This window comes from Oryctolagus cuniculus, chromosome 20 (genome assembly GCF_964237555.1).
Source record: "Oryctolagus cuniculus chromosome 20, mOryCun1.1, whole genome shotgun sequence".
Lineage (NCBI taxonomy): Eukaryota > Metazoa > Chordata > Mammalia > Lagomorpha > Leporidae > Oryctolagus > Oryctolagus cuniculus.
This window is the reverse complement of record NC_091451.1, coordinates 47,534,185-47,547,047: the sequence shown is the minus strand read 5'-3', so window position 1 is coordinate 47,547,047 and position 12,863 is coordinate 47,534,185. Positions and strand designations below refer to the sequence as shown.

The following is a 12,863-nucleotide window of genomic DNA, read 5'->3' as shown; positions in this document are numbered from 1 at the left end:
GGGTGGGTCCTGGCCACCACCGGAGAGGATGAATGGAGCCTTCTGCTCTGAACGTCCTCCTCTGCACAGCAGGCGCATGTGCACATGCATGCAAGCACATGTGTAGCCACATACCTCAGACAACACACACATGTGTGCACATGCATGGGCTCACACATGTGCAATCACACACCTCAACATATGGCACACATGTGCATGCACACACCCCATGGAAATGAGAGCAAGTGCAGGTGGAGCCCCTTGTGTGTGTGTCTGCCTCGACCCCTGCTGTCTGCGTGACCTTGGGCAGAGCTCTGAGCCCCTACACCTCCACTTCCTGCACTGGAAGTGGCTTTCACCAGGAGAGGGGGTGGGGGAGACCTCTGAGGGGCTCTGGAAGACTGTGCGTTGGTCACTGCCCAAGACCCTGGACAGCTGCTGTGGGCTCTGAGTCCTCTCGAGCTGTCCCCATGGAAGCCTCACTCCAAGGAGCTGCGACCTTTATGAGGTCCTCAGTCATGGGGAACACCTTTCAGTGTGCGAGGACCAGGACGATGAAGCTACTGCCTCTGCCTCCATCACTGCGAGGGACACGTTCCTGCCACCGTGAGCCTCCCAGTCTGTGGCACTCGATGACAGCAGGCAAAACAGGCAAGAGACACCATCGTCCAGTCTTCAGGCTGCCCATGCGAGAGCCAGGACTGGACCTTGTTCAGCCGGACCTGGTCTCCTCGCCGTACCAGCTAAGGGCAGAGTCGGGGGTGGGGCTTGCGGCTAGCACCTGGCTCAGCACCACGGCTCTTCCATGCCCTGCCTCTCCGCTGACCAGCCGCAACACGGGTGCTGTTCCAGTCCTGGCCTCACACAGCTTCTGCATGAAGTCTCAGCTCAACTCCCTGGTGCTCGATTGCGTGGGCGCCAGTGGTTGCCCAGCACCTCTCACATGTAGGACACCAAACCTGGAGGTCAGTGGTCATCCGGACAGGGTCCCACGGGGTCCTCCTGTTAATTTCTGGAGCATCACACAGCAAAATGGAGCTGAAATCCTTGAAGGGAGGATCTGAAGACAGGGATGGGCCCAGAGTATCTGGGATCGGACTGTGGTCTCGAGTGCCATGCACTCAAGCCTGCATGCCACACAGACGTGTGTCAGCTCCTGCACATAGCATGTGCCAGACATGTGCCAACTCCCTGCACATAGCATGTGCCACACAGATGTGTGTCAGCTCCTGCACATAGCGTGTGCCACAGACTGTGCCAGCTCCCTGCACATAGTGTGTGCCACACAGACTTGTGTCAGCTCTTGCACATGGCATGTGCCACAGACGTGTGTCATCTCCTGCACATAGCGTGTGCCACAGACATGTATCAGCTCCCTGCACATAGCGTGTGCCACACAGACATGTGTCAGCTCCTGCACATAGCGTGTGCCACACAGATGTGTGACAGCTCCCTGCACATAGCGTGTGCCACAGACGTGCCAACTCCATGCACATAGCGTGTACCACAGATGTGTGCCAGCTCCCTGCACATAGTGTGTGTCACACAGACGTGTGCCAACTCCCTGCACATAGCGTGTGCCACAGATGTGTGTCATCTCCTGCACATAGCATGTGCCACAGACGTGTATCAGCTCCCTGCACATAGCATGTGCCACACAGACGTGTGCCAACTCCCTGTACATAGCATGTGCCACAGACGTGTATCAGCTTCCTGCACATAGCGTGTGCCACACAGACATGTGTCAGCTCCCTGCACATAGCGTGTGCCACACAGACATGTGTCAGCTCCTGCACATAGCGTGTGCCACAGACGTGTGCCAACTCCCTGCACATAGCATGTGCCACAGACATGCGCCAACTCCATGCACATAGTGTGTACCACAGATGTGTGCCAGCTCCCTGCACATAGTGTGTGTCACACAGACGTGTGCCAACTCCCTGCACATAGTGTGTGCCACAGATGTGTGTCAGCTCCTGCACATAGCGTGTGCCTCACAGATATGTGCCAGTTCCCTGCACATAGCATGTGCCACACAGACATGTGTCAGCTCCCTGCACATAGCGTGTGCCACAGACATATGTCAGCTCCTGCACATAGCGTGTGCCACAGACATGTGGCAGGCCATGTCGGTGATGGGCTTCCACATCACAGTCACGCTGGTCTCCCTGGTGCTATTGCCTGAACCTGAAGATTCAGTTCCCCCAGGTGATTCTCTGGTTCCTCCCCTGCACCATCTTTGCCATCCCAGAGAGGGACCACACTGCCTGGTTGTCCCAGCACCCTCCAGCCCAGGACCCACCCACTCCCACCTCACACACCTCCCATCCCATCAGGCTGTCATCATAGCTGCCACTGTCACCCCCAGGGCTCCTGCCAGCTCTCGGCCTCCACACCTCTCTCACCCACAGCCATGGCCTCCGTGCAGCCCAGGCGCAGAGAACAAAATGCAGCCTGGAACTCGAGCACAGGGCCGCAGGCTCACCCCAGCCCCTCTCCTGCTTGGAAGCCAGCACCACTTGCCTTTCACACGGCTTCAGCCTCTGGCCACTGTCCCCTCTCGCACTTCTGTCCTTGTCACTGTCCACCTGCTTCCCACTCTGGGTTCTGACCCCAGGGAGAGTGGAGAGCACACAGGGCTGGCACCCAGCAGTCAGAGCAGCTGCTCTGCTGGCCTCAGAGCTGCTGTCCCGAAGAGAAGACCGGCTTGGTCTTCTGGCCAAAGCTGTGCGCGTGCTGAGGAGACCCTGGTGTCATCCCAGCTGTCACCCTGCTGTTTCTGCAGAGGGGACTGCTGGCCTTGCCAGTTGCCATTTGTGCTGTGCCATTCAGAGGCCCTGGGAGGACTGTGATGTCCACACCACAGCCTGTGGCCCACAGTCTCCCCTGAGGACAGGGTGCCTGCTTTGGACCAGATCTGTGTGTGAGCTCCCTGACTATCTAGGGAACACAGTACGTCATCCTCAACAGCCTTCTCCCAGCGTCCTCCTTTCTAAAGCCAGGGCTCATGGGACTTGGCCAGATGCTCAGCCCAGACCTCTGCAAACCCGCCACTCCCAGCCCGCCACACTCGCTCGCACCCAGCCCCACAGAAGGACACAGGGACCTATCTTCCCACACACTTCCCCTTTCTACATCAGTGTCCGTTGGTGTTGACCACAGAGATCCCTGCCGGAGGCATGTGACAGGGCCAGGTGGCCTGGCGCCTCTGCAAGGCTGTGGTCTGCGCCCTTCCTGGCACCCAAGCACAGACATCACTCAGCACTGTGACCTGTGGTCACGCTTCACAGCCCATCTGTGTCCCCACAGCCTGGCTGCCTGGTGCCAGCAGTGCAAACAGCACCTCAGAGCAGAACCACCTGTTTCCAGCCGCGACACAAACAGGACGCACGGCCTCCTGCAGCTAAATCAAGAGCTTGGTGGGCCTGATCCGCCCCTGCGGAACTCACCTCCCCACCACCACCTGCGGCCCAGCAGAGCTGCCTCGCTGTTAGTGCTCTAGGGGCAAGATCCAGCCTGTCCTGCCCTCCTAGACTGTGGACTGGGGTCTCCCAGACCTGGGCAGAAGCCAGGCTGTGATTTCCAGCTCCCCGTGCTGGGACCATGGCTGGGTCTGCATTCACCAAGTTTTCCCTGGAGGACATATCACTTGAGAGAAGGCCTGAAAAGAAAATTAAGGGGATGAAAGAGAAAAGAGACAGGATTTCTGCTCCCATTGTAAGGACAAAACACACTAATGTGCAGCATTGACACAAATCAATATTCAGATCAGAAGAAGTTGAGGAAACAGTTACATTCTCTTGGGGGTAAATAAGTGTTTTCTCAAATTAAAAAACAACTGACAGATTTTTGTCCCCCAAAGGAAGGAAATGAAATCTATCCAAGGACAAAGCCACCATAAACAAAGCAGATGCTACAGCAAAGAAAATGGCCAAACCATCCAGCATCACACTGCCTGCATCTTCCCGGAGCCTGAGGGATATGACTATAGACAGACCAGATGGGGACAGACAGAGACAACAGCGAGACAGACTGTGCAGCGGTGGAGATGAGGAGCAAACAGAGGCAGAGACGATGCTAGAGAGAAAGACAAAAGATGGACTTGGAAACGACAGAGGGTGAGGCAGAGACAATAGACACAAGCAGAAAACGTAAGGAATTGGCTCAAGAACTTACAGAGCTGAAGGCAGCCTGGCAGGCGGGACACCAGGCAAGAGCTGGCTCCGCAGCTCGAGCGCCAAGCTCAGCTCGTTGGCAGTATTCCCTCCTCCGCAGAGGACCTGTCTGTTTTGTCCTAAATCTTCAGTGGATTGAATGAAGTCTGCCTGCATTGTGGAGGGTGATGGGTTATACTCAAATCTCCAAACACCCTCACCATCTAGACTGCTTAGTATTTGGGTGAGAATGGAGTCCTATGGCCTCGCCACGCCAGCATCTAAAACAGACCGTCACAGAGTCTACATAGGTGAAGGCTGGAAAACGTGATGCGTGCCACCAACCTGGCCTTGAAGTAGAAGATTCAAGTGGAACATTGGGGTGGGGGCAAGGTCGCATCTGGCAAGCCGAAGCGTGAATGAAAGGGGCGGCTGTTGGTGCAGAACCTCCCAAACCAGAGTGCCTGGGTTCAAGTCCCATCTCTGCCACCCCCTCCGGGCTCCTGGTAACGTACAGCTTGGAAGAGAGCGATGGTGGCTGAGATACGTGGGAGACATGAATTGAGTTTCAGGCTTCTGGTCCAGCCTTGGCTATTGTGGACATTTAGGACCTTTCAAATAAAGAATTTCAAAGATTTTATTGTGACTAACAAACAAAGCACATGAAAAAAAGTCATAAATCACCGAATACAAGGGACTTCACACAGCAGATCATTGCCTTAGACTACGCACACGGGATGCACAGACATGAGATGTTCTGTAAAGGACCAGGAGCCAGAAGAGGTCACAGACACCAGCACCCGGCACCCAGGCCCTTTCCTTGAGGGGCTCTGCTTGGGGTGAGGGAGGTGCATCCCGGGCAGGGGCCCGAGGCAGCGAGGCCCTGGGCAGAGCTTTGTGTCACCCGCTCCCAGGCAGCAGGAGGTCAGAGGGCATGGAAAGCAGGGCTCAGGAGGATGGGTGGGGCCGGACTGGCCTCATCCGGGCTCCCGACCCCTTCTGGGAATAGAGGAAGCCCCTGGAGGGACTTGAGAGGGGTCCTTTGTGTCCAAACCTTGTGCTAAGGCCACAGATGGGAACTGTGCCAGGACAAAGGAGCCCCCTGGATATGTGTAGACATACCAGGCCTGCAGACTGGACATTCCACAACCCTGATGTAGAGAAGAAAGATGGCCCTTTCACAGGAAAAGAGAAATTAGCAGAAGCTGTCCCTGAGGAAGCTCAGACAGCAGACTTACTAGACAAAGACTTTAAAGTAAGAGTCTTAAATATTCTCAACAAGCTCAAGGACTACTGTCCCAGCAAATAGAAGATAGCAACAGAGACATGAATCATTAAAAGAGATCAAAGAAATTGTTGCGATACAAAGTATTGTAAAGGAAATGAAAACCTCACAAATCAACAGCAGGTTTGAGCAGGTAGAAGAATCAATGAGCTGAAAGCAGTTCCACTGGCGATCTCCAGCATGAGAACCCGCAGGGGCGTGGGTAGAGGGAGCGGTGGTGCCCCATCGAGCTCACCAGCAGGGGCGTGGGTAGAGGGAGCGGTGGTGCACCATCGAGCTCACCAGCAGGGGTGTGGGTAGAGGGAGCGGTGGTGCACCATTGAGCTCACCAGCCTGAGATGGGTCATGAATCTATACACAACTGAACAATAAAAGCTCATTGAACTCCAATAAAATACACTCAAATGTGAAGGGACCAAATGTTCCTGTTAGGTGCCAAGGGTTGCCAACTTTATAAATAAAGCTTATTAAATGATGTTTGCAAAAGAGAAAGATAAAGTGTGAGGCTACAGAAAACTTGACAGAGGTTAATAAAAGATGTGCCACGGAGCCAACACTGTGGCACAGTGGGTTAAGCTGCTTGCCTGCAGTGTTAGCATCCCATGCGGGCACCAGTTCAAGCCCTGGCTTCTCCACTTCTGACCCAGCTACCTGCAAATGTACCTGGGAAATCAGTGGAAGATAGCCCAAGTACTTGGGCCCCTGCACTCACGTGGGAGATCAGGATGAAGCTCCTGGCTCCTGGCTACTGGCTTTGGCCTGGCCCAGCCCTAGTCATTGCAGCCATTTGTAGAGCGAATCAGAAGATGCAAGAGTCTCTCTCTCCCTCCCTCTCTCTCTCTCTCTCTCTCTCTCTCATCATCCCCTGTAACTCTGACTTCCAAATAAATAAATAAATCATAAAAAAGACATGTCATGCAGGTGTTAACCAAAGAAAGTTGCTGCTGCTCTACTAAATTCATACAGAGTAGACTCTAAGGCAAAAATTATCACTGGGACTAAATAGAGGCGATAAAAGACTCAGGGAATATCTATCTAAAATCTGACTCCAGGAAACATACAACAGAAATTGACAGAACTACAGGAAGAATTAGATAAGTCCATAATTATAGTAGGAGATGTTAACATTTGCCCAACTTTAACTACAGAAGTAGCAGCATATTGCTAAGCTTGCCCTTCATTTAAACATTATAACCAGGAAATCTCATATGGTAGGTGCACACAGACTTGGATGGAGCAGCTACAGAATGTCCCTTCACCCCACGCCATGTGGAATACCCACACATTATACCACTTGGTGGCCCAGAAATGTTTGCTTGTGATGTGGCCACAGTGAAATTAAGCCAGAAATCAATAGCAAAAACACATATATGTAGAAATTAAGAAGTAAACCACTAGGCAACTTTTCAGTTAAAGGATAAATCACAACAGGACAGTTAACATGTATTAAACAAATAGTAATGGAAATTCTGCCTTTCAAAAATATTGTGGGGTGAAGCCCAAATAGTGCCAAGAAGAACGCATATAGCCTCAAACACATATAATATGAAGGAGAAAGGCCTAAGAATCAGGGAGCTGGGGTCCATTTCAAGAAGTCAAAACAGAATGTTGAAAGTGAAGGGAAAATCAGTTAAATAATGTAAGAAAATGACTATAATTTACTTTAGACAAAAGTAGACAATAAAATGAGTGAAATTAATAATTTTATCACCCCTCTTTAACCCCAGTAATGCTTTTGGCCTTAAATTCTGTTCTTAGAGTCTGTTTTTGTCTGTTGAAAGTAGAAGGAAAGAAATCTTTTAAATAATAAAAGAAAATGATTAAATTGAGTAAAAGAAAACAAAACTATGATTGACTAAGCCAATTAGTAAAATTGATGAACTCCTCATGGCATGAGTCAGGGTGGGCAGGAAGAAAAATAAAGTTTCTTCCAAAGAAGAGACCGAGTCCAGCTCTCTAGGTGGTGTCAACCCTGAATCTCCTGCAACTTAAATGCTGAGATGTATGGTAAATCAACACTGTGGCATCTGAAGTTGAAGAGCAGGAAAAGGCAGGGTGGCATCAAGAAAATAATATGTTAACAAAAGTAAACTTCATAGCAAAAGAAGGGGCCATACGGGAATTCCAGCCCCTGCCACCTGCGCCCACCCAGCCTCCCTTGTGACATACGTGGTTGATGCCTGCACAAAATGTGACCCCAGGATCTTGTGCCAGGTGCTTGGTGACAAAGACCGGCATAGTCCCAGATGCCAGGGCCCCTGTGTGAGTCTACTTTGCCAAGCACGATGCCGCCTTTACCCCCATTGGACCCCAGCTGTCTATGTGCGTCTCTTAAGAGCCAGAGGCCCCAGCCGCTGTCCACGGTGCTGCCTCAGACTGACACAACATGCCGTGTTTGAGCTGCTGTCCACAGTTCTGCTTTCATTTTTCTGTGTAACCTAATGATTATTTCTCCTGGAGACAGATTTTCCTTTAAAAAACAAATCAGGATTTCAAGATGGCAGAATAGGTATCAGCGTACTGTGCTAGGCTAGGGAGAAATAGTTTAAAAAAAAAAGAGTGGGAAATACATTCTCAAGAGGGAGTTAAAGAGAAAACCCAGTGGAAATTCGATGGAAGGAAGAGGAAGACCATGGATCTGTGTGCAAGGTGCAGATGCGCAGCACGAACATGGACACAGCACACGACTCCAGCAGCCGAGAGCCAGGGAAGGTGCCAGCTTTGGAGACTGAGATGAAATCAACTGCAGCAACCTGTGCACTGCTGATATAGCTGGAGGGAGAGCATGGGCGTGAGTCTGGCCTGGAGCCCCCAGGAGGAGAGGGCACCTACTGACCCAGTAAAAAAAAGTGGGGCACTCTGCTCTCAGCCAGTCCCCCCACGACACCAGCCAGCAGCCAGCTGAGAGAGGGCGAGTGCCAATCTGGGCATAAGTGGCGGCAGCAGAGCCCTTGTGCATGTGCAGACAACCGGCTGAGACGCTGCCTCCCCCCAGCAGTGCTGGCAGCAGCAGCTCGGGGAGAAGGAGAAGGTGACGTCCAGCCACCAGCTCCTGTGTGTGCATGTGCTCCAGAGATTCTAGCAGAGGGGGAGATCCAAGTTCCTCTGACTTTGAGTCTGACCGAGAGGATTGATGGGGGCTGGGCACCCAGGTAGAACTGTGAGGGTCCCCAATCTCCCAACATACCACAGGCGATGGGGACCCCACTGCCTAAGAGGAGCACCCACGTGCAGCTGGCTCTAGGAAGCAGACAGGCTAGCAGAGCAGAGTGGATCCTCTGCACCCCAGGACCAAGGGAGCCTCTGTGACTGCACGAGGGGTGCAGGGCTTTTAGCTGGGTCTCTGGGAAATCACTGTGTGCAGCCCCACATGCTCAGGGCTCCCTGATCGCCAGGGGTGGGTCATGGCCACAGGACCTGTGCTCACAGGGAGGACTGCACAGATCCTTTGGACAGTTCATATGGCTGCACAGATAAACATTAACCCACTGAGGGCTAATGCCTGGCCATTGATCACCCAGCAAGAGAGGAGGTGAGGATGAGGCCACACCAACAGAAGCGACCCTGTCCCTCCTTCTATTACCAAGAGATCCACCATGACCAACGTGGGTGTCACCCTGGACACTTGCCACACCCTGGAGCACTGACCAGAGCTCCTTGGCCACACCCAGCACACACCTCTGGTGTTCACTGGAAGTCAGATATTCCATTACGCCACACAGGCATAGTTCAAAGATAAAAGCCATCAGAGGAAAAATGAACACTTATCTCCATAAATGCCTAAAAGTAAATGCATAAATTCAAGAAACAAGAATGACCCCCCAAAGGAACACAAAAACACTTCAATATTAGAATGTGAACATGAAGAGATTGATGAAATGCCTGAAATTGAATTCAAAAGATTAATCAGAAGCAATGAGAAGCAAATCCATGAATTAAAGAAATCCATACTTGACATGATTGAAAAATTTTCCCATGAAATTGAGATCTAAAAGAGAAATCAAAATGAAATATTAGAAATGAAGAATTCAGTAGTTCAAATAAAAAATGCACGAGAAGCCTTAAAGACAGACTTGGTGAGGCAGAAGAAGGAATATCCAGGCTAGAAGACAAATCTTTGGAATTTTTTTCAGCAGACAGAAAAAAAAAGGAGAAATTAGAAAAATTAAAAATAGTGTTGGAGGCTGGCGCCATGGCTCAATAGGCTAATCCTCCGCCTTGCAGCGCCAGCACACCGGGTTCTAGTCCTGGTCGGGGCGCCGGATTCTGTCCCGGTTGCCCCTCTTCCAGGCCAGCTTTCTGCTGTGGCCAGGGAGTGCAGTGGAGGATGGCCCAAGTCCTTGGGCCCTGCACCCCATGGGAGACCAGGAGGAGCACCTGGCTCCTGCCTTCGGATCAGCGCAGTGCGCCGGCCACAGCGCACCAGCCGCGGCAGCCATTGGAGGGTGAAACAACAGCAAAAAAGGAAGACCTTTCTCTCTGTCTCTCTCACTGTCCACTCTGCCTGTCAAAAAAAAAATAGTGTTGGAGATTTATGGGATTCTATCAAATGACTCAACACCTGGGTCTTAGGAGTTCCTGAAGGGGTGGAAAGAGAGAATGGATTAGAAGGCCTGTCCAGTGAGATAATTACAGAAAACTTCCCCAACTTGGAGAAAGAAAGGGATGTACAAGTACAGGAAGCACGTAGAACCCCTCATAGACAGGACCAGAAAAGATCTTCACCACGACACATTGTAGTCAAACTGTCAACAGTAAAACAAAGAAAAGATTCTAAAATGTGCACGAGAGAAACGCCAGATTACTTTCAGAGGATCTCCAATTGGACTCACAGTGAACTTCTCATCAGAAACTCTACAGGTTAGGAGAGACTAGAGAGACATAGTTAAAGTCTTAAGAGAAAAAAAAAACTGTCAACCCAGAATACTGTACCCAGTAAAGCTCTCATTTATGAATGAAGGTGAAATAAACACCTTTCACAACAAACAGATATTGAAAGAATTTGTCACCACTCATCAGCCTTATATAAGATGCTTAAGGATGTGCTGCACATAGAAACAGAGAGGGCCGGCGCCGTGGCTCAATAGGCTAATCCTCCACCTTGCGGCGCCGGCACACCGGGTTCTAGTCCCGGTTGGGGCGCCGGATTCTGTCCCAGTTGCCCCTCTTCCAGGCCAGCTCTCTGCTATGGCCAGGGAGTGCAGTGGAGGATGGCCCAGGTGCTTGGGCCCTGCACCCCATGGGAGACCAGGAAAAGCACCTGGATCCTGGCTCCTGCCATCGGATCAGCACGGTGCGCCGGCTGCAGCGGCGGCCATTGGAGGGTGAACCAACGGCAAAAGGAAGACCTTTCTCTCTCTGTCTCTCTCTCACACTGTCCACTCTGCCTGTCAAAAAAAAAAATTTTTTTTAAAAAAAAAAAGAAAGAAACAGAGAAAGACAGTCATCCTTATGAACAAATGTGAAGGCAGAAAATCCCCCAGTAAAAGTATAAAGCAAATCCAAAAGTAAACAATAGGAATATCTATGGGAAAATGGCAGGGCCAAATCGTTACTTATCAATAGTAACCTTGACTGGACTCTAAACGCTCCAATTAAAAGACAACACGTTGGCTGAGTAGATTAAAAAATAAGACCCATCTATTTGCTGCCTATAAGAAACACACCTCACCAACAAAGATACACGCAGGCTGAAAATGAAAGGCTGGAAAAAGTTATTCCATGCTAATGGAAAGCAAAAAAGGGCAAGTGTAGCCGTCCTAATATCAGACAAAATAGACTTCAACACGCAAACAGCTAGAAGAGATGAGGAAGGCAGGCACTGTGCAGTGATCAGGGATCTATTCAGCAGGGAGGTGTGGCTATGCTGAGTTTATATGCATCTGACACAAGGGTGCTGGGCTATCTGAAAGAACTGTTAATAGATCTAAAGAGAGATATAGACTCCAAAACAATAGTAGTGGGGGACTTCAATACCTCACTTTCAGCAATGTAGATCAACCAGACAGAAAATCAACAAAGCTAATCAACACTATAGACCAAATGGGCCTAACTGATATCTGCAGAACTAATCACCCCACAGTTGCAGAACACATTCTTCTCATCACTGCATGGAGCTCAAGGCTCCTGGAAGGATCTCACGGGGACGCCGCTGTGGGCTGCGGGTCAGGGGTCCCGGGACCCCGTGGGCCCCAGAGCTGCAACCAGCAGGGGAAGGGCAGCAGCACAGACACCCTCAAACTACACCACTCTGATGGAAGTGTGACCTTGAGCGAGGCCACTAAACAGAGCTAATCTGGAAAAAAATCTCTCTCCCAACCAGACTCTCTCCCTACTCCCTCCCACCACCATGCGCAGGCAGTACTGAGACCCACAGGACAGGGTCCCAGTGACCCAGCAGGGAGACAGCAAGGGCCACTCCTGTCTCAGGATCCCACCTGGCAGCCAGGGACTGAGGCCTGCCCGGGTCCAGTCAAGCACAGGGCCGGTGGTCAGCAGTCTGGCTGGAGGGGTAGCTGGCTGGAGGACTTCTCTGTGAGGTTTCAAGCACAGGTACAAAGAAGGCACGGGGAGTGCTGGCTTTCTGCTAGAGAAAGGACAGTATGGAACAAGAAGTAGGATTCCAGCCCCCGGCCGGAGGCAACGTCCCCTTGTGCTTCCTGCCTGGGACAGGGCCATGGGTTCCCACGAGACCCACTCCCCAGGACTGCGTGGGCCTGGAAAAGCAGGAAGCCGCCTTGGCAGGGGATTTGGAGTTAGCCCAGGAGCCTGGGAAGTAGCTGTGGAAGTCATCACACTGGCGAATCTCAGGCAATGAAATGCCACAGGGCTGTCCTCAGGGTCACTCTGCTGGGGCCGAACTTTACCAGGGGCAGAGTTACCCATTGCTGCCCCAATGGCCTTGCTGGCCCTAACAGACAGCAGCGCTGGGGGTCCTGGGGCGTCACAGCTGCTGACCTGGACACAGGTCGTGTCCCCGGGGACATCCAGGGCTGCGGGAAAGCTTGAGCAGAACTGCCCCGGGTCTCGCCATCCTGGTCACCCATGTACTTCTAGAGCATTCTGAGCCAGGGACAGGCTACTCTCAGTGTGGCTGGGTGGTGATGTTCACCAGGCGTGGGGCTCCCAGTGGCACCCGTGCACCCACCCATGGCACCTCGGGGGCTGTGCAGAGCTGGGCGGCCCAGCCAGAAGGACTGAGCCCAGAAGGCCGGCGCTGGCTGAGACTACGCTGGCGACAGAAGCAGCCGGGAGAGACTTGCCACTTAGGACAAGTCGTGGAGAGACAGCAGTCGGAAGGGCGTGCTCACCATACCCAGGGGTCACTGGGTCGTTTGCAGGCTTTCCTATAGGACGATGGGTAGAACCTGGGCAGTGAATGTGGCTGGGGAACAGCTGGGGGCAGGTCTGTTGGCTCAGAGGACCCCCATGCCAGCAGTGGCTGG

At 51.9% G+C, this 12,863-nt stretch overlaps 1 protein-coding gene across 2 annotated transcripts in view; it reads left to right on the top strand.

The window, feature by feature from the left end:
* LOC100009097 (Ig gamma chain C region) overlaps nucleotides 1-12,863 on the top strand; it is a 183,007-nt gene that overhangs the window by 160,888 nt on the left and 9,256 nt on the right. The gene's annotated exons all lie outside the window — the stretch shown is intronic.